Below are 24,315 nucleotides of genomic sequence, written 5' to 3'. Positions count from 1 at the left end.
TAGATGCCACGTGGAGACCAGACTCTCCATCTCAGCATCTGAACACACACTCCCTAAAAGGGGCCAAGGCTGCCTGGTTTTATGATCTGTCTCCTGCCTTATGCATACACCACCCTCCTACCCAGGTCTGGAGTCCCTGAGATGGTCAGGGCTGCTCCAGAGCGACCCTCATAATGCAGGACTGCCTCATACTGTGATCGCAGCCACTTCTGCCACCTGGCTCCCAGTTACACAGGACCTGCCTGAGTCTACTGAAACAAGAAGGCTTGCTCCTGAAGCACAGACCTCATTAAGATGTTGTTTTGGGAATGATGCCATCTCAATATGCCAACTGTTACTGAAGTTTCCTAGTTATTACTTCAAATTCATGTGAGGGTGTGAGGGCAGCGAGGCTGTGAGTTACCGCACGTTTGAAATATTCTTGTCGGAACACATGGGCCAGTGCAGAACCCACGGAAATTCTGCCAAAACATCATTTATGATGACTGCCTGAGAAGAAAAGACCATGGCACTTACGGTGGAACAAATTGTGTTACCTTCCTAATAGCATACATTCAATATGCCCAGCCCTCCCTGCTCTATCAGCTATTAAGGTCTTTGCTGATCTACCCCAAGAGTTTGTGTCTCCTGTCTCTGGCAAATACCTGTATCACATTGGACTGTTTCAGCTGTTTATACCATACCTCCCAAAAGAGGGGACCGTGGCTTCTTCTTGGCGTCACAGGGATTAGCAGTGCCTGCCTGGCATATAAAAAGCAGCTCATAGTCACTGGCTGAACCTGGGGCTTAGGAGCTGATAGAGTGAATCTCATCACTAAAATGAGCAAGGAGAAACCTTATTCCCTTTTATTTGAAGCCAAAGCAAGTTCAGAATTTTCAAAAAAAAAAAAAATTTCTGCCAGGAAACAAAAACACTCACATGGCCTAGAAAGTTCTGTAGCCTAAAAAATACTTAGTAGTTTAAAAAAAAAATGGAAGAGGGAAAGACATGAAACAAAGTCTAACCCAAACTTGCTTTTGGCTAACCCAAAGGTAGACTTTCTCAAAAGGAAACATCTCAAATCTGTCTAGAAAATTCCATAGGAGAGCTCCTATATCCAGTGCTTGGCTTTTTCCTTTAACCTTCTACCTTCAGCATTTCGTAAAGAGAATGAGTGAAAGTAGATGAAAGGAACATTTCTCAAGATAATTTTGGGTAGACCACAGATGGACAGGTTTCATTCTAATTTTATATACTTATTTTGTAAATGTACATTAGGAAAAATTAGAACTATCATATCAAATCTGAGATTTCAACAGAAGTATAAAGTTCTTATTTAAAATACAGAGAAGTTAAGAATTCCCCTGTGGCACCTCAGGTTAAGGACCCAGCATTGTCACTGCAGTGGCTCTGGTTGCCACTGTGGCTCAGGTTAGATCCCTGGCTGGGGAATTTTCACATGCTGTGGGTACGGCAAAAAAAGAGTACATTAAAAAGAAAAGTAAGGAGGTCCCGTTGTGGCTCAGTGGTTACTGAACCCAACTAGCATCCATGAGGATGAGGGTTCGATCCCTGGCCTTGCTCAGTGGGTTAAGGATCCAGTGTTGCTGTGGCTGTGGTGTAGGCCGGCAGCTACAGCTTCAATTGGACTCCTGGCCTGGGAACTTCCACATGCCATGGGTGTGGCCCTAAAAAGACAAAAAAAAAAAAAAAAGAAAGAAAGAAAGAAAAAAAAGAAAATAAATGAATGAGGAAAAAACTGATGAAGGTGGCACTGAATGACTAAAGTCTGGAAGATGCTGAAAAACATCTGTGAAACAATGGCCATTAAAGGCTAATGAGTTTACCAAAATGATCAACCTGGACTCTCTGCTCCCCCTACTGCAAAACATACACACACACACACACCACACACACCCTGGACAAATAAGTTTGTACTTTCATATGTTTGTGGATGATCTCTCAAGCCATTCTCCCCCTAGTTCATTGTGCCACAAACAACGCAGAGCAATGTCAGCTCCTTAAATCCTTAAGCTGCACTTGGCCCAGTTTAAGAGCATGGCACTTTGAATGGCAAAATTACCTACCCTCAGCTACTGCTTAATAATACAGTTTACCCATAATTCAGTTCTCAATGACCCAATTAAGCCTGGTTTCCCCTGAATGTCTTTATTTTCCCTTCTCCTCCACCAATTTTCCTAACCCAGGTTTCCTTCCCATTCTTTTGCCTCAATCTACATAGCTTAGAGAGCAAAACATTCCTCAATTTTGACTTAATCAATGAATACACTATTGGGGAGTTCCCATCGTGGCTCAGTGGAAATGAATCTGACTAGCATCCTTGAGGACGAAGGTTCAATCCCTGGCCTCCCTCACTGGGTTAAGGATCCGGTGTTGCCATGAGCTGTGGTGTAGGTCGAAGACATGGCTCAGATCTGATGTGGATATGGCTGTAGTGTAGGCCAGTGGCTACTGCTCCAATTCAACCCCTAGCCTGGGAACCTCCATGTGCTGAAGGTTAGGTCCATATGTGGCCCTAAAAAAAAAAAAAAAAAAAAAAGACAAAAACAAAATGAATACAGTATTATCGAGATAATTCAGGTAGCAATTTAATCACTTCTCTACCTATATGTCTTTCATACAGCTGCAGCAGTCCAATTGGTATTATGCTTCAGCCAAGCCAAATAAGGTAAAAATGATTTAACAAGATGCCCAATTCTAATTAAGTAGGTCCTCAAAAAGCAATGATAAGCCTAAAGTTGTTTTGCTTTAATTCTCATTCCAACAATCCACTGCAGCTATTATAATTGCTGATACACAGAGAAATTCTGTGTGAAATGCTTTTAATATATTTGATCTTTCCTTCACAATAACTTACCATGGTAAAATAGTATTAAGAGTTTCACTAGGAGTTCCCATTGTGGCGCGGCGGAAACAAATCCATGAGGTTTGTGGCTTCCATGAGGAACCATGAGATTGCGAGTTCGATCCCTGGCCTCGCTCAGTGGGTTAAGGATCTGGTGTTGCCATGAGCTGTGGTGTAGGTCGCAGATGTGGCTTGGATCCCGTGCTGCTGTGGCTCTGGTGTAGGCCAGCAGCAACAGCTCCGATCAGACCCCTAGCCTGGGAACCTCCATGTGCCTCGAGTGCAGCCCTAAAAAGACAAAAAGACAAAAAAAAAAAAAAAAAAAAAAAGAGTTATGCTAACAATATCTTAGCCTAAATTTCAGAGGCAGAACTAGAACTTGAATCTCTTAAATCATAAACCATGGTTCTTTCCTTCAGCCAAAATTTTAACATCAACAACATTAAAGGTTCCATTTTTGCCATCCTTGCACAAAGAAGCACAGAAAGAGTCTGCTGAGAAGGAAAAGAATTGAAAACTAGAATAGCATATCGAGTTTGAAAAATGAAGTAGGTTTCCAAAATAGTCTGGGACTATTTATAAATGAAACACATGGTAGTACAAAAGTTCTTTCAATTCTCCTGGCTTTATAAACATAGAAAGCATAAGGATGGAAGTGAGAAGTCACTGTATAGAAAGTAAACCATATCCCAAATTAAGATGGGTTAAAAACACTCTTATGTGTGCCACGTCTAAGTATAGCATTATGATTAACATTCTGGGCCTGGAGTTGGGCATACATGATTATAAATCCCAGCTCTGCTGCCTTTTTTCTTTCTTTTTTTTTCTTTTCACGGCTGCACCTATGGCATATTGGAAGTTCCCCAGCTAGGGGTCGAATCAGAGCTGCAGCCGCAACTATGTCACAGCCATGGCAACACCGGATCCGAGTCACATCTGTGATCTACACCACAGCTTGCAACAATGCCGAATCCTTAACCCACTGAGCAAGGCCAGGGATGGAACCCGCATCCTCACATAACCTGCTGAGCCATGAAGGGAACTCCTGCCTACTAGTTTAAATCAACTGATTTCTGCTCTCAGAGCCCCATTCTCTCATCCAAAAGATGATCCCAACTTCCTGGGGCAATTAAATATTCTGGATGCACTTAGCATAGAACGTGACATGAAGAGCTCAATAAATGTTATTTTTAATAAAAGAGAAGATGTTTCACACATGCAAGATTAACCTACCCCCTTTAATATTTTATTTGAAAGAAACAAAATATTATAATGAGAACCAGAGATGTCAACTGACTAGGTCAAGGTCATGCCACATGTTAGAGGCTTTACTGAAACTCCAACACAATGCTCCCCTTTTAGGAATCACTCCTAGTAAGCTCAACGCACACTAGAAAGGGAAGCATGTGAAAACCCTTGAGATTTTTCAAGTATTTGTTGGCGAGTTTGCCCGCAAAGAAGCATAAACACCAAATAAACTATTATCTGAGTTTGTTTCCCAAGGCCAGTTAGTTAGTCTTGGTGTATAAAAGGCGACCGCTTCTTACTGCATCTTTCAGAAAGAAAGCCTCAGCAATACAATAAGGGCTGGAAAAGACAATCTCTGGCTGGGGAGATACGTCCTAGTCACAAGTTTATAGTAAGGAAGGGGTGCATGAGTACTTGGAGGACATATGCTGCCAATGCCAGAGTTGATGTTTTTTTTGTTTTGGTTTGTTTTTTACAGCTGCAGCTACAGCTGCAGCATATGGAAGTTCCCCAGGTTAGTGGTCAAACCGAATGTGCAGCTGCTGGCCTACACCACAGCCAGATTCAACACCAGATTCAAGCCCGCACCTGCGACCTATGCCACAGCTCACGGCAGCGCTGAGCCACAACAGAACTCCAAAGATACATTTTTAAATGTGAATTGTAAATGATATTTAGAAAGAAAGAGCAAAATGTACATCCCCACCATGCTCATTCCAACAGTAGCTGTTCCAGGTGACCCAACCTGACAGCGAGGCCAGGGCCCAAAGGTGATCATCTGATAGGGCAGTTAAACCTCTCACATTAGAACCCAATGCACCCTCATCCAGGAAGGGCTAAAACAGCCCAGCAGATCAGACAACTGAATGTCCCTAATATTGAACCCTCTCCCCTGGAAAATGTGTAGACCCTGCAGAAGTTAGCAACTACAACTTCTCCTTGTTCGTGCTTCCATGGAAACCCAAGTTCCCTCCCTCTGAGTCCTCCAATCAGGTTTTTGGCAAACTAATGGCCCTAGAGCACTAACATCCTAGCAGAGTACATATTTCCTTCTCTGGTCTATTTCAGGATTTAACTCTCAAAGAAATCTATTTCTAAGTATTTGAGAAACATCTTGCTGTGGCCTCACACATACTACTTCACTGTTTCCACATATTTTAGGTAACAGAATACACATATTTTTAAAGTTCTCCTGACTTTCCTATCTCCATTTTATTAATCATAAAATTAGGATAAATTTTTTTTTAAATATTGTTTCCTCAATTTCAAAATAAAGCCTTCCATGTCCTTGGTAACGTTTTGTCATGAAATAAATCTAATATTATTCTTCAATATGTCAAATGTTAAGAAAACATACAGTTTGGGTACTCCACAATCATTTCCTACATTTATACTCCCTAATGTGTAAAGCCTGTGGACGCAGCCAAAAGAAGAAAAATTTAAAAACCAAAGCCTCGGGAGTTCCCGTTGTGGCGCAGTGGTTAATGAATCCGACTAGGAACCATGAGGTTGCGAGTTCGATCCCTGCCCTTGCTCAGTGGGTTAATGATCCGGCGTTGCCGTGAGCTGTGGTATAGGTCGCAGACGAGGCTCGGATCCCGCGCTGCTGTGGCTCTGGCGTAGGCTGGCGGCTACAGCTCCGATTCGACCCTTAGCCTGGGAACCTCCATATGCCGCGGGAGCAGCCCAAGAAATAGCAAAAAGAAAGAAAAGAAAAGGAAAGAGAGAGAGAGAGAGAGAGAGAGAGAGAGAGAGAGAGAGAGAGAAAGAAAGAAAGAAAGAAAGAAAGGAACCCAAAGGCTCTTAATCAAAATGAAAGTTCTTTTTACTGAGGGCTTATTGTTCCCTCATTTGTAGGGTGGAATAAAATCTATCTCCTCCCAAAGTCATTTCCAAACAAAAATCCACATGAAATTATAATGTTTGGTGCCCCCAAGAATTTACTCACACTGCTAAGGGAGTAATTAAAACCGTGAACCCACACAGCAAAACCGCACTATGTATAATAATGGTGTTCATCACCTTCCCACTCAACTTTGGAGAAACTTTAGGTCAGGTCTATAAGTGAAGTGCAGCTCTGTGCAGTCAAAGAACATTTCTACATTCTCCCCAGGAAGGACTTTGTGAAGACGCCACCTTTTCTCGTAATCTACAGCTCACTTTCTTCCTACACAACAATGATAACTGTATAACTTCCTTATATGAGAAGGATAACTAATCTAGATTATGTTTCAAATGGCCACAGATACTTCCTGGTGTCAAGTCTGAAGGCACCATTCTCCCATTTGCCAGATACTTGCCTTTTTTTTTTTTTTTTTTTTTTTTTTTGCTATTTCTTGGGCCGCTCCTGCGGCATATGGTGGTTCCCAGGCTAGGGGTCCAATTGGAGCTGTAGTCTCCGGCCTACGCCAGAGCCACAGCAGCGCGGGATCCGAGCCTCGTCTGCGACCTACACCACAGCTCACAGCAACGCATCGTTAACCCACTGAGCAAGCGCAGGGACCGAACCCGAAACCTCATGGTTCCTAGTCGGATTCGTTAACCACTGCGCCACGACGGTAACTCCCCATTTGCCAGATACTTGAATGAGTAAGTTTGTGGCTGTCAACCTCAAGGCATAATGCAGGAGGAGGGTTTTGCCTGGTGTGCGCTCCTTCAAAATTGGCTTCAGAATTTTTTACTTTGATACTATTTTCAGAATAACTTAACAGCAAATATAACTAAGTACATTTCTTTTCTTTTTTTTTTTTTTTTTGGTATTCTGAATCCTTTAAAAGTAGTCATCCGGGAGTTCCCATCGTGGCTCAGTGGTAACGAACCCAACTAATATCCATGAAGACATGGGTTTGATCCCTGGCCTCACTCAGTGGGTTAAGGATCTGGCGCTGCTGTGAGCTGTGGTGTAGGTTGCAGACTCAGCTCAGATCCAGTGTTGCTATGGCTGTGGTGTAGGCTGGCAGCTACAGCTCCGATTCGACCCCTAGCCTGGGAATTTCCATATGCCGAGAGTGCAGCCCTTAAAAAAAAAAAAAAAAAAAAAAAAATTTAAAGAGAAAAACTTTTTAAAGTAGTAATTTACACACATTAAGTTTCCCACTGCATTGTTTTTCAGAATTGGAATATCAATTCCCTATCTATATGTGCCAGGGTAAGAATTTCTTATAAATATTAAGTAATTCAGCTATCTATTGAGCAGCTATTAATCTACAAAGTGAACTAGGTAGGAAAACACAAAGTAAACAAGAAAAGCTAAGCTCTGCCCCAAATAACTATTAGATAACAATCTAAGAAACTGGTGTTTCTGATGATCTTTTTGAAACTGCAGTACCTTTATTACTATCTGCCAATAAAGGTGAGTAAGAATTCTCCCTTAGTCTCAAGCAGTTTATTTAACTTCTTGTACCTGCCCCAAAAGACCATTAATTTTTTTCAAAATTTTTCTAAACATTACATAATCAAAGATTTTCTGGAAGGGTCTGAAAAATCAGCTTTGGCTTTCTCAGCAATAGCTTTAACCATGAAAACATTCTTTTCTGGCATTACTGTCTAGAAATATAAAGCATGAAAAGATGATGAATAAAAATAATGAAGCCAAGAGCTAAATATAAACTCATACAGTTTCAAACAACAGTTAAACGAAACCCCATGAAACGCCTATGAAAACTAAAGCAAAAATTTTCTTCCTGCCGTAGCTCCATGAGGCCGAATGGGTGAGGTAGCAAGAGGGCTGGCACCGGGGGTCAGGGTGGCTTTTTTTCACCACTGCACGACCCTGGACAAGCTAACTCTCTAAACTTACTCCCTTACTTAAAATGAAAATAAAAATGGTTAGTTGTCTCACAGATTGGTTGGGAGATTAGATGACATAACACCTATAAAGTACTTAACACGTTTGGGTAGGTGTTCCCCCCAAATGCTGTTTATCATTCCTCTCTGGACCCTTTTGGTGGTTGAGAGCACAGGCTGGAGCCAGACTTCCAGGGCTAGAATCCCACCACATCCTCAGCTGTGTCTCTGCTTCCTCCTCTCCAATGAATAAAATAAACCTTCTTCACAGGGTTTCTGCGAACTTAAGTTAGCTTCAAGCATTAAAAGGGTGCCTGGGATTTAGAAAGCGTTCACTAAATGCTAGCGGTTGTCATCATCTTGTCAAGGAGAACACCAAGGTCAGTTCAACGGAGAGGAAGTGCACCGTGACATCGGGAGGAAATGCTCAAAAACCATCACTCACAGAAGCTTATTTTTAAAATAGGTACAACGCCCAGTATATTCAGAACCTTGAAGATTCTTAAAGAGCTGAAAGAGACCAAATATTTTGACAAACGTAAAGGATTTGAGCCAAGAAGTTGATCTTTCTTCTTCCTGCTCAACTGCACATTTATAACTTTCAGGCTACATATTCTTACTAAGTGAATGAGTCTGAAGAGAAAAGACCTTTCCAAGTTTAATAGTATTTCCTCATCCACCAAATGTTATAGAGATAAAGCTCACTGATAACACCATGCTGATACAGATGTGCTTACACAGACAAAAAAAATATCCTAAACATAGAAACATCCATCTTGATGAAATTTAAAAGATAAAAAAACTTATGACTTTAAATTTTTATTGTTTTTTTATGGCTTCACCTGTGGCCTAGGGAAGTTCCTTGGCTAGGGGTCAAATCAGAGCTGCAGCTCCTGACCTATATGCCACAGCAACAGCAACACCATGTCCTAGCCACATCTGTGACCCACACTACAGCTTATAGCAATGCCAGGTCCTTAACCCACTGAGCGAGGCCAGGGATCAAACACGCATCCTCACAAAGACAACATCAGGTCCTTAACCTACTGAGCCACAACAGGAACTCCTGAATTTAAATTTTTTTAAATCTGATGTTGATTGAAATATATTTTATATTTCCTGCATTATACATTAACGTTCAGTTGGTAATGTAATTCTTTGAATTTGTGGATAAAACTACCATTTAAAAATTTTTTTTTCTTTTTTTCATTTTAAGGATGAACCTGCAGCATATGGAAGTTTCCAATTCCAGGGCTGAATTGGAGCTGCAGCTGCCGGCGTACACCACAGCTCACAGTAAAGTTGGATCCTTAACCCACTGAGCAAGGCCAGGGATTAAACCCACAGCCTCATGGATACCAGTAGGGTTTGCTACCACTGAGCCACAATGGGAACTGCAATAAAACTACCTTTAAATCTGTAACCAAATCTTCCCCTTCAATTTTGAGAGATGCGATTTCTTTTCTTTTCAGCAGTGATAGTTAATTTTATGTGTTAACTTGACTCGCCACTGACTGGCCATGCCCAGATAGTTGGTTCAATGTTATTTCTGGTTGTGTCTGTGGAAAGGTTTCCTGAAGAGTTAGCATTAGAATTGATAGACAGAATAAACTGCTCTCTCAGATACAGATAAGCCTCATTCAATGCAGTGAGGGTCTGAACAGAGCGAGAAGGCAGAGGGAGCATCCCCCTTCCCTCGATGCCCCCTCTCCCCCTCCCTCCATCTCCCTCTTTTGCTTGATCAAATGAGCTGGGACATCAGTCTCCTCCTGCCCTTGGATTGGAACTTACACCATCAGCTCTCCTGGGCTCCAGCTTGCAGATGGCAAGTTAGTCTCAAGAGTTTCATGAGTCAATTCCTCTGCCTCAACATCAACTTCTAGGCTACCTTTCCTCCTTTCCGCCTCTTTCCTGATTCCAGTCAATGCCATCGAATTGCACGTCAGTTCCTCTCTTCTTTTAGCCCAGTATCTGCAAACTTCTGTGCGATGTATCATAACATCATTTACAGATTTGCAGGGAAACACACACAAAACACACTTAACCTTTTGGAGATCTACTCTGGTTCAGTCATTTATGAATTTAGCTAAAACGATGTATATTTTGTGTGTCCTTATCTTCCCCAGCATAAGGTCCTCTAAGTTTACCTTCTAATGATAATGACTCTAAGAAGCATGAGTACTACATCCAAGGTCCTACCAAGTTACACAAGAAAGGTACTCAGCAAACTATTGCTCAAACCCTACACATTTCCAGGAAAGGCCTATCTTCAGGACTGGCCCTTGTCCACCTCATGGGAGGTGAGTTCTGGGCCCCTGTAATATTCTCCTGATAGCAGTGTGTTGTATGCTGAAGGTCCTGGGCCATGTGGTACCTGTTTCATCAGAAAGGTTATACTAACGATGTGGCTCATGATGAGCTCCTGTCCTTGCTCTGGGGGCTAGAGTCTGAACAACTGAAGTCAGTCATGCGGGCGCTGCATGTTTACAAGACTAAACCCCAATAAAAGCCCTGGACACCAAGGCTCCAGTGAACGTCCCTGGCTGGTATGTGTTGTCACATATCTTTTTTTTTTGGCCTTTCAGGGCCACACTCGAGACATATGTAAGTTCCCAGGCTAGGGGTCGAATCAGAGCTACAGCTGCCAGCCTACACCACAGCCACAGCAACAAGGGTTCCAAGCCACGTCTCCGATCTACACCACAGCTCACGCGGATGCTGGATCTTTAACCCACTGAGCGAGGCCAGGGATTCAACCCTCAGTGTCATGGATTCTAGTCAGATTCATTTCTGCTGAGCCACGACGGGAACTCCCAATTATAACAGTTTTTTAATCCTTCTAGTGAATCACTGAGCCCACTAGTGGTCTTGGGGACTCTCTGGCCTTTTAGTTCAATCATCTAAATTCCTGTTAGAATTCTGAGAGTCTTACCATAATACTTTGTCCTATTAGAAAAGAAAACGTTGTGATACTTTTCACCAAATCTTTCTCAACGTTTGATATTTTTCCATCTTAAACCCAGAAAAAATGATCCTGTCCAAAAATGTTGCTGTTGAAGCCAAGGACTTACAGGCCACTTAAAAGCTACAGATACTGTCTAAAAATGCAATACATTGCTGTGAGGCAAAAGCCTTAAAAGATTTTCATAGGAAAGTAATTTGCTGGCATTAAACATGCAATTCCAGTTCATTGGAGTACAATTAAAATTTCATTTATTGGAAAGTTTTACAAAGTTCTTTTTCATTTCTTATTTACATTCAAGTATTCTCCCATTATTTCAATCTTTAAATACTCACCAATGATAAATTTTACCCCCCCCCTTTTTTTTGCTGCCTTTCACATTCTCAAACATTTTTACATGTACATTTGTTGATTCTCATTTCTGTCACACAGATCATGGTTCTTTGGCATCAACATCCCTGAGTACTTTCCAAATGCCCTCCTATGATCATAATCAAAACTCAGAATACCACTGACTCAGTGTGTAAGACAGTGATCCAGAGATGTAATTAACCCAAAAAACCAGGCACTAGCCTTCTCAGAATTCCCCGTCTCGGGCCCTGTTCCTGGCAACCAAGCAGACCCAAACTTCCCCTCCTTCCCCCCCACCCCCGCCCCCGTCTCCACATCCAGACCATCAGCAAATTCTGTTGGCTCTACCGTCAAAAATCCGTCCAGAATCCAGCCACTTTGGCCACCACCATCGCAGCCTAAGCTGCATCATACACTTGCTCAAATTACTGCAACAGCCTCCTAACTAGTCTCTCTGCCTTCACCCTCACCTCCAGCAGTCATTCTCAACACGGGCCAGAACAATCCTTTCAACCCTAATTCAGACTGTGTCACCACAGTGTTTAAAAACCCTCGGTGGTGTCCCATCTCACTTCGAGTCAGCAGCAATGGACTGACAGTAGCTCTCAGGTCATTACACAGCCTGGCTGTGTTACTTCTGTCTTCACGTCCTATGCCTCTCCCATCCCCTTCCCCATCCTAGCCACGTGGCCTCCTTGCTGTTCTTGTACACATGGGTGTGCTCTCTCCTCTGCCCAGAAAGCTACTCCCAGGCATCCCCATAGCTTGTTCTCTCACCTCCTTCAAGGATTCATTCAAATGCACTTTCTCAGTGAGGCTGGATGGAACCAGCTTATTTAAGTTATACCCTTACCATGCCCAACCACCACCATTCCCTAACTCCTTTCTGGGGCTGTTTTTTTTTTTGTTTTTTGTTTGTTTGTTTTTTTCCCTTGTGGCACTTACAGCCCTCTAATCTACTATATAATTTATTTATTTCTTTCATACACCTGGCTCCCCTTCTAGAATGTAAGCTTCAAGAGGGCACTTTGCTTTCTGCTATATCCTCAACACTGAAGAGTGCCTAGCACTTAGAAACAAAGAAAATTTATAGAATAATTAATGTGTGAACTATGTAAACTACTCAGACATAACTATATCTATAATTAGATAGTTACATAAATATAACTACATAAAAAGAAACAATAAAAATCTTTTATGGGAGTTTCCAATGTTACCACTGTAAAAAGGGGTAACAAAGTCAACTTAGTATCCATGAGGACATGGATTCAATTCCTGGCCTCGATCAGTGGGTTATGGATCCAGCATTGCTGTGGCTGTGGTGTAGGCCAGCAGCTGCAGCTCTAATTCAACCCCTAGCTTGGGAACCTCCATGTGCCACAGGTGTGGCCCTAAAAAGACCGAAAACAAAAAGCAAAAAAAAAAAAAAAAAATCTTTTATGTATCAAGATAAACCTTTTGGAAATAAAAGGTACTACAGTGCTTGAACCTTTCAAGGTTGCTGAGAGTGAATATTACAGAGTTTTCTGAGAGTGGCCACTGCGCTCAGCCCTCCCATCGCTCTCTCAGGTGCAAAGCTCCGTGTCTGCTCCAGGCTGAGGCTGGTACGCAATGCCCCCACGCCCACCAAGCCCCTGTTAACATACCTGGCCTGCCTCTCACCGCAGTCCACTCCCTGGGCCTCCCATGCTGATTCCCAACATCCCTCAAATGAGTTTTCTCATAGTCTTTTCCTAAATGCCACCTCACAACGTCCAGCCCACCCCTCCCCTCTCTCCTCAAGCCCAGACCAGCCAGGCCTCCCCTTCTGCTGGGTGGCTGTTCCCTTCAGTGTTAAGAATTTCGCTGAGGTTGTTATGTTTTGAAATTTAAAGTGAGTCCCTTCCTGTCCCCACTTTTATCCACATTCTCAATGATTATTATCATGATTTAATGGTTGGACATAAAGGTGTTATGAGTGCTTTTATTCAGAAACCTTTAAAAACATCCTCTGCCCTGCCAACGTTTCTTTCATGTAGAGATTTCAGAAGACTAAGGATGCTTTCTAATGAATTACTCTTCCTTTCACTCCTATCTTGTCCCTATTATTTTGTGCTCAAAATGTCTCATGATGAGTTTTTAAAGATCTGTCTATAAAACTGTTACTAGTTGGGAAACAATTTTTGAGGAAAAGTTTTACTTGACTGCTGGAGACCATGCAGGCTGTGCAGAACAAGCCAATTATGTCTGAACTGATGGTCAGGCAGCCCTAACAAACTATACAGACTCCTGGCTCTACAATTTTCTCATTTCTAAAGTAGGGACAGTAATTCTTTTCCTATCCACACTAAAGGCTGCTATAAACAGTAACCATATACGGAGCTTACAAGTGCCAGGGACTATGCTAAGCACATCACAAGAGTGACTCATTTAATCTTTGCCATGGCCCCATCATGGAGATATTCATATCATCCCCTTTTCACAGCTGAGGAAACTGAGGCACAGACAGAATAAGCAAGTTACCCAAGGTCACACAGAAAGTGAAGGAGCCAGGAGGTAAACCCAGGCAGCCTGCCAATATGACCCATGAAATAACTGTCTTTATAAACCATAAAGTTCCTTCCAAATTAATCACCATCATTACGTCACTTCCCTACTCAAGAGCCTCCATTCCCACAGCAAAATGAACCACTTCCTCCTCTAAGAGCTTCTACAGCCTACCTCTGGCTTATCTTTTCAACACTGCCACTCATTTCCTCCCTATACAAACTCTCCCTTCCCACTTATCTCCTCATCCTTGCTTGAGCACAACAACTGTTCTATGTGTCCTTGATTCCCACTGTTACTCTCTTTTGTGAGATTCCCTCTACCTGCTCTGCACCGACCTCCTAGGACATGGTACTGCTTATGAAGCCTTCCCAAGCATCTCCAGCCATAAGTGGTCTTCCTGGTGGCCCCTTATATGCATTTCTCATTATTCTTTGCAAATTCAGAGACGCTGCTGACCAAGAAAGTGCATATGCCATCTTATAAAATGGAAATATAATGTTTACAGAAAGCAATAAAGAAAAAGGAAGTTGGCATAGAATGACAGAGTACTACTGTAATTTAGAGAAGTAAATACTTCCGGCTGCACTGAAGAAGGAAGAATTCACTGGACTGGGCCCTAAAAGGGGGTCAATAAGAATGGTTACAGCTTTAATTATCTCTACAAATTTATGTACTGAGTACTAATAACATGCATACTGAGTGATCTGAAGGACCTGTGATCTTCTTTTCTCACATTTATTGTTTGGTGTCCTCTGGATCCCAAAGGGATTTGAGGCAGATTTCACCTGCTCAGGTATAAGCTCCTGGAGGCAGGGGGTCTCAGTCTCTTTGTCTTTCCCATCAGGTCATGTACCAATGATTACATGCAACACAAGCTTTCCAAAAATATTTGTGGAAAATACTGATAGACTATATGAAGGAGATAAGGAAGAAAGAATGTCATTACAGGAGGTAAGGGAATCCCCATGGTTTTTCTAAGACATTCTCCTCGACCTGGACCTGGCAGCCGCTCCATTCCTCTGCTCACTCCTCTTGCCTTGCTTAGCTGGGTTCTTTCCCCTCCCCTTTTTGGCATAAAATCCTCAGAGGCCCAATTCAGACTCCCCTCCTAGCTGAGCATTCTCTGTCCGTGCAATCCTCACAGGCGTCTTTCTTCCTGCAATGCTGCTGCATGCATTTGTCTCTGTTCAACACTCAATAGTGCTCATAAAGTTTCACACTCAGTTATCCTTCTCCAACCAGATATTACAGCTCCCAAAGGCTGGAAACCATGTCCTGTTTTTTTGCCTGCCGCTCCTCTCTGCCTCCACCCAGACGTCCCCTCAAACACAGAAGTACCTGGCAAATACTTGCTGAGTGACTAAACCCTTTCAGTATTTCTACCGTGAGAGTATACTGTTCTTTCATCCGACTCTCCAGGTTCAAAAGTACATTGGAAAAAGTTCTATATCAAAGCATTCATTCCTAGTAACACAGATTTATCTTTTCTAAAACTTGCAATCACTGAACCAAACTTCAGTGGCTTCACCAACAAGAAAAAAAACTGCAACCACACAAAGAAGGGTCTGTTACATAACCACCCTAACACTGCTAGTACCATTCAACTTCTTTAGGCACAGGATTTATCATTTTATGGCAATTTAGTACTATAAATACTGCCAACACATTTCTTCTCCAAGAAAGAGAGACTGAAAGTGGTCCAGCTTAACCTAAAACTGCCCAGATTCAATTTAACAAGTAGAGGTAAAATTGAATTTTTAAGTTTTCCACAGTAGATACTCAAACACTGCTTGTCAATTTGGATTTTATACGGAATAATTCTATGCGATTCACAGTAAGTCTAAAAAATCTAATGAGGAAACTCTTAGAACCCAAACAGGGTACATGATTAAGGGGATGAATCCTGTCTAAACAATATGAGTTTCCTTAGACAAAAAGGTGGATCTTAAAATTTCACACTAGAGTTGAAGAAAGGACAAACTGAACGACTGCACAAAAGCTACTGCTCAGTTATTCTGCACTCTACTGCTCCTGGGTTTTCATAAAACCAACAAGCTCTAACTTGTAGAAGACTTATGGTAAAGAAAGAGGAAGAAATTAACTTCACAACTAAGGGAGACAGCAAAAGACACTTTTACCTAAGTTAACTGGGCAGGCTTTGCAGTGATTCCAAGAATCAGTTTCCTTTGAGAAAGGTAATTGCGAAAAGCACTTCAACATCGTTTTAAAACTACAGGCTAAAAAACTAAGTAGAAACATTTAATTCCAATTGCCTAAGACACTGACCTTGTTGGGCCCACTTCTTGGCATCCCCCAAAACCAGTGACACAGTATTGGCTGTGTGTGCATTTTCCAACACCTCTGCAGCAACAATATGAACCTGCTTTGAAGACAATTACATCTTAAGTCCTGCCTGAGTTTATTACTGAGAAAAAAAAAAAAAAAAAAAAACACTGGCCTGAAACCACCAACTAATTCTATCAGAGATTCTATCTTCCCATGCAAAAATGAAACAAAGTTCACATTCTGTTTCTTGAAATACCATTATTACTTTAACCCAAAATACTGCTCTAAGAAGTCTGGAATATGAGAGACGTTTCCAGATTCTTTCTGACATGGGCAACCTCTGTATGTTTTGACCACACAGCTAATGAATGCCCCATACATTCACGGGACCACGTTGCCAGTCTCCTTCTACCATAAAAAATGGAGCAGAGAAATGTAAAATATATTACTAAAAGTCCAAGTGGAACACCACAGTCTGGTGCCAAGTCTTTTTTTTTTTCTTTTTTAAGAATTTTCTAAAATAAAAGAGAAATATGGAGAAAAGTGACCTATTTGGGGAGAATATAGCTTAAGCAGAGGAGAGGAGCTTCCAGAATGAAAGGTTGAAGCAATCTTATATAAGATCAATATATAAGTAGTTCATAAATACTTGGTTCTAAGAACGAAGTCAAAACTATAGACAACTTGTATTTCCAACACCCAAACTGGTCATTTCTTCTACATTCGTACAACTAGGTCACTTTTAATTTCTAAGATGTTCAAATCCAGATGAGCAGAAGTCATGAAATTAGAACCCCAGAAGACAAACACTAACCTCCCTGCTGGACCACCTCACTTAAACCTTTCTAAACAGACAAGAACTCAAAGGCCTCCTTCATAAAGCCATTCTGAAGGTTAAAACATTCAGAAAAACTTCCCTGTATTTAGCATAAATCCCTCTTGATGCTTGCTGTAAGTCGATTTCCTCTTCTTTTTCTTCAGGGAAGATGGAAAACAGCTGTTCGACATTCCCTTTCAGGCTCTGTTTCCCTTCCTGCCACCCCCCTCCCCCCCCACCCCATGGGAGAAGTGTAAACACTGCAGGTGATTCCTAAATCCAGCTGGCCCAGCTTGATTATCCACGGGGCTAGTGAGCCTGGCCCCCTTGGTAGCTCCTAGAATGATATCATCCAACTGCCAAGGCCCCAAGAAAAGTTCTTGACCAGAATTTGTGGAATTCCAGAAATCCCTTACTTATAGTCTGTCCTCAGATCCATCCAAACAGCAAAAACACAGCACTGTTTCCAGAAGAAAAGCTGACCGAACTGTAAAGAAGGTAAGCAGTGCTATCCTGCAGTCAGGACGTCTTCACTACTGCGCTCCTGGGTGTCAAGGTCTTGAGTGCACTTTGACCTGCAACATTTTTAAACTACCTGATGATTTGTATCATGCAATCTTGAGTTTCTTATCACTGATCCAACTTTCTGGATGTGAGCTTACTTTAGAAATGCAATAACCTGGAGTTCCCGTCTTGGTTCAGTGGTTAACGAACGCAACTAGCATCCATGAGGACTGGGGTTTGATCCCGGCCTCGAATAGTGGGTTAAGGATCTGGCATTGCCAGGAGCTGTGGTGTAGGTCACAGATGGGAGCTCAGGTCCTGTGTTGCTGTGGCTCTGGCACAGGCCAGTGGCTACAGCTCTGATTCGACCCCTTGCCTGGGAACCTCCATATGCCACCAGTGCAGCCCTAAAAAACAAAAAGACCAAAAAAAAGCAATAACACTTTCAATACAATGTAAAGGAATACTCTAAATGAAGGTGTCAACTTGTAGTCTGTTATTTCTTTAAATGAGTAATTTCACAACATCATCTGCAGTTACTAACATTTTACACTAAAATTTATATATCTAACCTCATGTTGCTAACTCCCACCTCAGGAATTGCTAAGAAATGTCCCCCCCTCCTTTTTTTTTTTTTTGGCAATAGCCATTAGACTCCAACAGTAAAGCCACTATATTGCCTGTGTACTTCATTAATAAAAATATTATAGACCCACAAGCTTGGTGAGCCCATTTCCTTTACAAATTCCTTTTAAGAGCTATGAAATGCTGAGTCAACTTGGTTGTGGTATAACTTCTGCTTGCATTAAATGCCTGTTGCTCATGAGCTAAGTTTGTTACACATGAGAAAAATGCTAAAGTCATGCTTATTATCAGGATGTTTACTCCATATTACTCAAGAGGCAAATCCTGTTCTTTCAGAAATTGTTTACTAACATCAGATGACAACACTTACCAAGGCTGTGTTTATGGAATATCCCAAGGGAGTTGAAACAACTAAAAGGAGGAAGTTCCCTTCGTGGCTCAGTAGTTAATGAACCTAACTAGTATCCATGAGGGTTCGATCCCTGGCCTGGCTCAGTAGGTTGGGGATCCGGCGTTGCCTTGAGCTGTGGTGTAGGTCACAGACTCAGCTCAGATCTGGTGTTGCTGTGGCTGTGGTGTAGGCCAACAGCTACAGCTCTGATTCAACCCCTAGCCAGGGAACCTCCATGTGCTATGGGTGCAGTCCTAAAAAGCAAAAACAAACAAACAAACAAAAAAAAAACCTAGAAGGAAATCCAGGGTAATCTTAAAGCACATGAAAATTCAGTGTCATTTGGAATTAAGGACTGAACCCACCACTCCATTCAAGAAGCCCTTAACAATCTGTTCTTCTCTTTCCAAAGTAAAACCATACTTCTTTTTCGTGTGTGTGTGATCTTCAATTAACTCTGAACACCCACCTCCTGCAGGTTTATACTCTGCTAGACATTTGACAGAGGACCTGAAATCCACACACTCCATAGATTGGAGATTTTGAAATACACAGACATGCAGAAGGAAGCAACAAGTTTCCTGGTAAAGCACCAAAGACCTGAAGCCAACTAGGACCCCTGGGACTTAGAAGAGGCCTCATGATGGAATCCTGATGAGGATGAGAAGAGACAGGCAGAGTGGGAGGTGGTAGCTTTGGTCTGTACAACAGTCCATTTACAGAAGCCTGGGAAGCACATAAACATTCCAGGCAGCTGACAGTTCATGGGCCGTAATGAGTAGTAAAAGGGATAATAAATTAGATCTGTAGGAAAATGAAATGTGGGCATCTTTAACAACATGAATGGAGCAGAGTAGAATTAAATATGCTATTTAGGTTCACCTCATACATAAGGTAGGCACTAATTATTTGTAAATGATAGACAAGTTTTCTCTTACCTTCACAGTATTTCCATTTCTATACCCCTAAAATGAGTATAAGACACCTGCTCCATATCACTCTCCATTTCCTAGGCTAAAATATCAAAATATTAGAATTATTTGAAAAAGAATGTTAAATTACTAGGCAGTTTTAAAATGCAAGCGTTCATGTAGCTGTATGAGCTAAGACTCCTTCCTTCAGCTGTCTAAATGCATACGAATTCATAAGCAAGAGTTTCCTAATGGCCCCTCTTTATTCCAACCCAACACTTTCTACTTTTCTTTCTAGTATGATTCTTTCCTGCAATCTCTCTCCACCATCCCCTAACCAAACCACTTTTTCATATGTAACTAGAAGCTGTGAAACACTAAAGTTAGATGGGTCAGAACCTAGGACTGCATTTATTTACTAACATATATGGAAAGATTTTCTTTAAAGAAAAATTAATTAAAATATTATACACATGATTCAACGTTTAATTTTTAAAAAAGAATTTGCTATTAGAGTTTGGCTTTAGTGTTGACAAGACTTTCTGAAATTCATCCATTTCTAATTATTGCTATCAGCAAATAGCAAACTATTAGCATCAGTGCCTCTGGAATCTAGGGCTTTAATCTCGACTTCCCATTCTGTCCTTAATTCACCATATGAATTTCACTGGAAAATAACTTCTCTTTTTGGTACTCTGGGCTTATGCACTGGCCTAAATGCCATGTGGGGCACTGACTCTAGGTTTAGAGGATTGCATTGTGTCATCCAAATAGCTACTGGTGGAGTTCCCTTTGCAGCTCAGTGGTTAATGAACTCGACTAGGATTCATGAGGATGCAGGTTTGATCCCTGGCCCTGTTCAGTGGGTTAAGGATCTGGGCGTTGCTGTGAGCGGAGGTGTAGGTCAAAGGCGCGGCTTGGATCTGGTGTAGCTGTGGTGTAGGACAGCAACTGTATCTCTGATTCGACCCCTGGTTAGGAACTTCCATATGCTGCAGGTGCAGCCCTAAAGAAAGCAAAAAACCCCAAACCAACAAAAAAATAGCTACTGGTAATCTGGTGACCCCCAAAGAGTTTTATTCTACAAACCACTGTAGGGGAAGATAATGTTAATTCCAAAATGAGAAAATTCTAAGGTATGTAATACAGTAATAAGAACTGGTCTGTCCTCTGATTGGATGCATTTTTCAGCAACTGTATCCAGCGTTTTGGGGCATGGACTCTCTGCCCTACCCATGCCTTCATAGCAGTAAAGATCCAGCCCGTCTCAATAAATGGAATAAAAGTATCCACTATCATGATAAACTTCCCTCTATCAGAGGTTTTCAATTTCCCCAAGACCTGCCACAAACACTTCCCAGGACATTAACAGTATCTCTTCCTTTTTTTTAATGGGGGAGGAGGGTGAAAAAGAATAAGAATATTTACTGTATTTAGGACTCAAACATGCTAATGATTAAGTAATTTTTAATACATACTGCAACTACAAAATGCTAGTTTTCTACCAATTTCTTTACTGAAGTTACTGATATATTAAAACCCCAATTTAAACATTGTATCTTTATTGCTCTCCCATCATTTGCTAAAATCATAATATTGAGTAGAAATCATGTAATTCCTTTTATGCAACACAGTGTAATCCAAGCCAAACAGAAATAAGTACCAGAATATTCTACTACAAAAATAGTAGATTAAGAAATGTATAAACAAAAGATTTTATTGTTGAGTTGCAGAATGCCTTTTCATCTATGGTCTTTAAACACTATTTCAGAAACTAAAAGAACATCTTTAGATTGAGGTATTGGGAAGGAGGAGGCAACATCAGTGAAGTTAAGAATTTTACCTCCTGGATGATCACTAGGCCCTCTCAAGGATATTGGACTGGACAACAAATCTCACTGAAAACCTGTCAATAGCTAATTTGCAGACTAATTTTATAAACACTAAAGCAGATGCACACACAAACATGAGGCACTAGGATGGTTCTGCCCTAATGTGGCAAACCTAACTTTTTACCTAGTGTCTTGTAATAAATAGCCAGTCCCCTAATCTCAGAGGGAGGAATTCCAAACAGATTCTACCCGGCAGGACCACGAAGGTCCTAATAATCCCCACGGTGACAAAGGTCTATACTGTGTTCTGCTGCAAATTTCCCTCTTTATCTAAGTTCTTTTTTCTTTTTTCAAGAATCCCATCTTACTTGGTAACTGTACTATCAATATTTAAATGTACCATGCAGGCCACTGTATTTAAGGAAAACTTGATGAAACTGATAGGGACATAGTACATCAATCGCAGAAAAAGGAGCTGCCCAAGCTCAAACTCCCAGGTGTTGCTAATTTATGGTTTCTCCCTTTGTACATTAATAGCTTCCGGAGAGCAAGAGCAGTTAAACCCCTCTGTGTGTCTCCTTAGCAGCTAGCACTGTCTTGCACCTTTTGCTGAACCCACAGAGAAGGGTCACTAGATGATGGAGGCATCAAATTCAGTATTTTCTCTTCTCCATTTTTACTGGAACACATCTTACCTACATCATAAAAGGAGCCCATATCTCCATATGGGGACATTATCAAAAAAAAGTAGCATATGATACACAAATACTCTAATAATCCTGTATCTTATTTCTCCCATGCACATTACAAACATTTTTGGGATCTCATTTTAGAAGTACTGTCTGAATATTCTATAAAATATTGTATATCACATTTTATTTCATAGAGGTCATCATTTACTGTGGTTTTTTTGTTTGTTTGTTTGTTTGTTTTCCTTTTCTAGGGCCACTCCTGCAGCATATGGAGGTTCCCAGGCTAGGGGTCCAATCGGAGCTGTAGCTGCCAGCCTACCCCAGAGCCACAGCAACGCAGGATCCAAGCCGCCTCTGCAACCTACACGACAACTCATGGCAACGCCGGATCCTTAACCCATTGAGGAAGGCAGGGATCGAATCCTCAACCTCATGGTTCCTAGTCGGATTCGTTAACCTCTGAGCCACGATGGGAACTCCTATTGAGAAATTTTTCAAAAAAAACTGAAGAAAAGTAAATTCCTGAAAGGTTACGTTCTATAAGGTGAAAAATAAAATACCGGAGGAAAAAAAAAAAAAACTATTTTCAAACTGTTTCTCAGTGAGAACGGCCATTCTTCAATTTAATGTAATACTAATTAAACCATGACTCTGTAGTCCATGACTAACGAAACAACTATTTAAAAGAACTTTATCACATGGAGAACCATAGAAACTAAAAGTGTAATTTCCTGCTCTAAGGAATTCCAGGTAAATGAGGTTCACCTCCTAGTTTCAAGCCATGGATTCGGTTTCAGCCTGAAATGCCAGCAAGTCCTAGCGGAGGCTGATGCCTCCAATGAGCGATGAAAATGAGAAAGTTCTCCGGTCACAAACTTAGCTCAGATTGCAGCCGTGACAGATCTTGAGCCCATGTGGCAGGTCTCACAGAGCTTCCCAGCCTGTGAGTCAAGCCCCCACCCCCACCCCCCTCGTCCGCCCAGCCCCTCGACTCCACCACCAGGAGCTGCCTGGGAGTGAGATTTTACCAACAAATTCTCCAAGTGTCGCCGGAGCCCGGCGGCTCTGGAATCCAGCGTCTGGGGGCGGCTCGGGACTTTCTTCCCCGGCTTCCGCAGTCACAGAGGCGGGCTGCCAGCGCCTAGATCGCCACACACGACCACTGCCACCCCGATTAGCAGGGAGCGCAGGGAAAGGAGGGCGCAGAGCTGTGCCACCTTACCGGGCAGAGGGAAACCGAAGCCCCGCCGGCCGCCCGGGAAATCTCGGCTGGGCCGGCCGAAGCCGACCCACTGAAGGTGATGTCCCGGTTCTGCCGGTGCGCCTGGCTCTGCGCTAGGCGCTCGAGGGGTGGGAAGGGACGAAAAGCCGCCTGGCCGCCGGGGAAACCCACGGCTCTGGCTTCACGCCTCGCGCGCCCTCCAGGAGCCCAGCCGAGCTGGACTCGGGCGCCCAGCCCGCGGCGCTCCGCGCCTGGTCGGGGACGTGGCTCCGCCTGCCTCTCGCCCGCGCCGGGCCACCCCGGCCCGCGACCCACCCGAGACTCCGGAAGAAAGTTGCCAAGTTGCGCCGCGCGGGGCCCACTGCGGCGCCCGCCGCGCGCCCCTGCCTACCACTCGTGCGCCGCTCCACTTACTGCTCCCCGCCGCGGCTTCGTCCTCTCGGGCGTCGCCTCTCCAGCCTGGGCCCAGGCTCTGGAACCCCTCCCCAGCCTCCTTCACTCCAGGGCTCCCGGGTCCCCGGCGCCCTCTGAGCCGAACCCTCGGCGCACCCGCCGCGCCATGGGTGCGGGTGGGCGCAGCGCCACGGGATGCGCCGCTGCAGCCTCGGGCGGCGCTACTGCGAGCCGGGCAGGCGCGGGCGGGTGGGGTGTGGGCGAAGGGGGAGGAGGGCGGGACTCGGCGGGCGCTGAGGCTCTGCTGGAAGGAGGAGGGAACCGCAACGTCACCAGAGCCCGGGGAGGCGAGGATGGGGAAGGGGGAACTGGGACCCCGCCCGCTGTGGGACCCCGACCTCCGGCCCGCCCCTCTTTCTCCCCCTCCTCCTCGCCCCGGACTCGCAACGCTCGGCCTTCCCCTCCTCCCGGCCCTGACTCCACGCACCCCTACCCTGCCAGGCCTCTCTGACTCAGATTTGCTCACTTGCTCTAGTTTCTAAAGATCCCAAAGGCTTCGGGTTCGATTCTAGAATCGCCCCAACTGAAGAACATTTTGGAGGCCCGAGGGGAGGAGCGATGCATCCGGACAGTTCGGGGAGAGGAAAGCGTTGAGATCTTTTCTACCCGGGCTGTTGCCCACTCCCCTCGCCTTTTCCAAAATTGTTACTCCGTTTCTACCGATTTTGATTTTACGCTCTTCTCAGAAAGAAGGGAGGAAATCACCTATTTAGAAGCAGTTCTCGCCTTAACTAGCCGCGGTGGTAACAAACTACTCTAAATCCAAAAGCAATGAACCCTGCAAACTGAATGAATTATATGACGCTCCCAAGAGGAAATTTAATTTACCTTATTCCCTAGGCCTGGGCGGATGAAACACCCTCCATCCAGCTGAGTTCTTCAAGTAGAGGATCTGCAACC

General features: G+C 43.2%; 1 protein-coding gene across 4 annotated transcripts in view; it reads right to left on the bottom strand.

The window, feature by feature from the left end:
* DSE (dermatan sulfate epimerase) overlaps window positions 1-23,801 on the bottom strand; it is a 66,954-nt gene extending 43,153 nt beyond the window's left edge. The window contains exon 1 of one of the 4 annotated variants that reach the window (XM_005659399.3): window positions 23,377-23,801. The gene's annotated coding sequence lies outside the window, so the exon portion shown is untranslated. Of the gene's footprint in view, window positions 1-22,768; window positions 23,185-23,353 lie in introns of those variants that run through there. The other 3 variants (XM_021091565.1, XM_021091551.1, XM_021091554.1) reach the window with 3 other exon arrangements.

This window comes from Sus scrofa, chromosome 1 (assembly GCF_000003025.6).
Source record: "Sus scrofa isolate TJ Tabasco breed Duroc chromosome 1, Sscrofa11.1, whole genome shotgun sequence".
NCBI classification, from domain to species: domain Eukaryota; kingdom Metazoa; phylum Chordata; class Mammalia; order Artiodactyla; family Suidae; genus Sus; species Sus scrofa.
The sequence above is the reverse complement of the archived record's forward strand: the minus strand, read 5'-3'. Positions and strand labels throughout refer to the sequence as shown.